Source organism: Olea europaea, chromosome 10, assembly GCF_002742605.1.
Source record: "Olea europaea var. sylvestris chromosome 10, O_europaea_v1, whole genome shotgun sequence".
NCBI classification, from domain to species: Eukaryota; Viridiplantae; Streptophyta; class Magnoliopsida; order Lamiales; family Oleaceae; genus Olea; species Olea europaea.
Window position 1 is genome coordinate 26,410,634 of NC_036246.1, and position 4,084 is coordinate 26,414,717.

Consider the following 4,084-nt stretch of genomic DNA (forward strand, 5'->3'; position numbering starts at 1 on the left):
AAAACTAGCAACTAAACCCAAAATCGCTCGAATGGAAGTCATTTTGACAACAAGAGAGAATATTTCATTGAAGACAATCTTTCTTCTGATCGAAGTCCTTTACCACCAATCGAGCTTTTTACTTCACTAGCTTTTCACCATCTTTCTTCAGAAAAGTCCATGTATTTTTCAATGCTTTTTTACCTTTAGGAAGCTCTACTAACTCATAAGTGTCATTTTTCTGCAAAGAATTCATATCTTCTTCCATAGCTTTCACCCAATTATGTCTGTCCTTCTGAGATTGTACCTCCTAAAAGCATTCTGGCTCCCTTCATCAGTTACCAACACATGATGTGATAGAGGATACCTGGTTGATAGGTGATGCTATCTGGTTGATCTTCTAATTTGATGTTCTGGTGTAGTAGGTTGTTCCCCCGCTCAACATCCTCTAGATCTCCTCATCAACCCTTGATGGCTCATAAGCATGACTGTCAACGTGTGTCTCTACCCCCTGAATGGCACTATTTGGAGGCAAAGAAATAGGTGTAAGGTTATAATACTCTCATCAACACGTCTTTGAATCCCAGATTTCTCGAAATCTGCCAACTTTTGATTTTCATGAAATATCACATCTCTGCTTCTAATTATTTTCTTCTTTTCTAGATTCCGTAATCGATAACCAAATTTTGCATCTCCGTAGCCAACAGAACTGCAAGGACTAGCTTTATCATCTAGTTTTAACTGTTGTTCCTTAGACACTTGTGCAAATGCTTTGCACCCAAAAATCATCAAGTAAGATAGAAACGTCTTTTCCTGTCCACAATTTTTTCTAGAATCTTAAAATCCAAAGGAGCTGATGGTGATCGATTAATTAGGTAGCATGTTGCTGGAATTGCTTCATCCCAAAATGACTTAGGTCAGCCATCCTTAACATGCTTCTAACCTTTTCTACAATGGTACGATTCATTCTCTCTGTCACACTGTTATGCTGTAGAGTACTAGGAACTGTCTTCTCATGTCTAATACCGTCTTCTGAGCAATAATTTTCAAACACTTTAGACGTGTATTCTCCTTTGTTATCAGTTCGGAGACACTTCAAAACCTTTCCACTTTCCCGTTCCACCATGGCATGAAACTTCTTTAAGTATTAGCAAATCTGGTCTTTTGATCTCAAAAAAAACACTCACAACTTTCGTGAAGTATCATCAATAAAAGTAAGGAATTACTTATTACCACCTAAGAACTCCATCTCAATGGGACCACAAACATCAGAATAAATCAAATCCAAAATATTAGACTTTTTACTAGAGGATTTCTGAAATGAAACTCTATGCTGTTTACCAAGTGAACAATAATCAGATGAATTTAATGATGTACCTTTGGTAAAAGGAATGAGGGACTTCCTTGCCAAAATCTATAATCATTTCTCGCTCATGTGAGCCAACCATTTTGTGCCACAAGTCTTGTGAAGAAACACTTTCAGTTGTATTTATTGTTTCACTACACACCTTTTCTTATATCTTGTAAAGTGTGCAACAAACCCCTCCTCTAGCAAATATCAATGACCATTTCATTAGTTACATCTTCGTGAAGAATCACTTTCAGTTGTATTTATCACTTCACTGCACACTTTTTCTCGTATCTTGTAAAGTGTGCAACAAGCCCCTTCTCTACCAAATATCGTCGACCATTTCATTAGTTCCATCTTCCGCTGCCAAAATAATTGTCATACCCTGCTTCATCAAAGGCATGTATAGATAGCAAATTCAGGTGCATGTCAGGAACATGTCGCACATTTTTCAATGTCAAGCTGCATCCAATATTTGACTGAAGGCAGATATCATCAATTCCTACAATGCTGGTAAAACTATCATTACCCATCTTTACCATGCCAAGGTTACCTGTTTTGTATGAAGTGGAGAACTCCCAGCCTTGAGTAATGTAGTTAGAAACCGTTGAATCAATAACCCATTTAACAAATGAATCTACAACATGATAACACTGCTTATCTTCAATAGAAAAAACTGCTACCACTACTTCTTCATCTGAAGTGCTAGCTGACATATTTTGATCAATCTTCTTCTAATTTTTCTTCTCTTTCAATTTATTTTTTCAAGCCATGCAATAGTTCTTTATATATCTCACACACTCTCTTCATACACATTAACTGACTTAACTGTTGAAGTGTAAACGATTGCTCCCCCACTTCGAAGAATACCGCTTGCAACTCATTGTTAGTCCAAGTTTGCAGGACAAAAAGCTTAACTAGACATGAGAAAACCTAAAATTTGTTAGCCACATTAGCCCTCCGAAAAATGAGGTCTACTGTTAGGTCATAGACTGACCAACCAAGGAAAATATAAAATGCTCCAAGCCAACGCATCACTTTGGGAAGATAATGGTTCACTCACACCTACAATTCCATGCACTACATGAATGTCCATACATGAATTTTGAATCTAGTGTTACACCTACTATGAAAAAGGCCTCGTGTCATATGCCACGTGGCAATGAAAGAATAGTCACCACAAGCCCACGCTCTACGTCATTTCCAATCAGGGCGAACTCAAGTGATGTCTATCTGGACCGAGGTGATTAGCGCCTTGGTTGAGGCACCACATTGAAGTTGAGCTCCATAGCCGAAGTGAGTCAATTCGATTGTTGCAGCAAGTAACATCAAACTCACGCCTCCCTAGAGAATCTTCTATACAGATCTTGCAAAATGGCTCCTTGATGTGACAATTCGCTGCAACTCTTTTAGGATCAATTTGTTAGTCTATACATAAAGAGTCAAGCCAAAGTTATAGGATAGAAGCTTTTCAGAAATCATTAAATGCCCATAAATGTTCTATGATGGAACAAGTGATAGTCCAGCGTCATGATGAGGCCACGTGCCCCATAATCCAAGGGTTAGTATTGCTTCACCTATTTTCCTATGGAAACTCACAGCCACTCATAGGTAATAATACAATTTTATAGTTTCAAACTACGAGTATTGCTCTCTACATTAGCTCCCAGGTCCGACCCTTTGTTACTAAGTGGCTTACATTTCTAGCACGTCCCACTCCCCCTCTTCTTACGCATTGACTAACTTGACCATCAGAGTCTGCGTGACCGCTTACATTTCTAGCACGTCCCACTTCCCCTCTTCATACGCATTGACTAGCTTGACCATCAGAGTCTGCGTGACCACCTTCCCCCACTTCGAAGAAGGCCACGAGCAACTTGCGGTTTGTTCAAGTGTGCAAAACAAGAAGCTTATATGGATGTGAGAGGATCTGGAATATGTTTATCACGTTATCCCTACGAAAAACGAGGTCAACAATTATCTTAAGTAATGAAATATTGCACGATTATATAATAGTAATTACTACGTGACATGTTGTGTAAAGTCATCACCCACCTAAATTATTATGATTACATTGTTAATAAAAATGTTCACACCAAAACCTTTTTTCAAAAAAATAATTGTATTCAGTTGTCAAATCAAAATTATTATGGTTAAAACTAGGGCTGGGCAAATTTCCAAACCGAACCGATCGACCCGAACTCGACAATTCTTGTCAAATTAAATACCCGAACGGGTATCTGAATTGATAACCGATGGGTACAGTTCGGTTCTCGATTCTAGACCAAAAATCGAATAAGAATCGAATCTTTCTAATTCTTTTTTATATTGAGTAAATCAAATTATTTTAATTTTAATTTTTTATAAAAAAATTAACAAATTAACAATTTCTAACTCCAATTTTTTGGCCCAATAATTTGTTTCATTTCTAATCTTTTTAATTTTTGGCCCCATTACCCATTTTATTATTTCATTTCTTAGCCCAACAAGATCCAATCCACTAAATAACTCTAAATACCTACACTAAAGTGCATTACGTTGTTTTGACTCTTGCACTCACTCTCACAACCTCGCTGACATTCCAAAACCTATACAATCGTCGGTCGATACTGTGACCTCCGATCGAAGCTCTAACCTTCGTCGATCGAAGCTTTGACCGTAGCGATCATTGGAACAAGGTAGTCTACTAGTCTATGGCATTCCAAAACCATTGAATGTATCATTAGTTGTATTTATATAATGTTGTTATAAATGTTA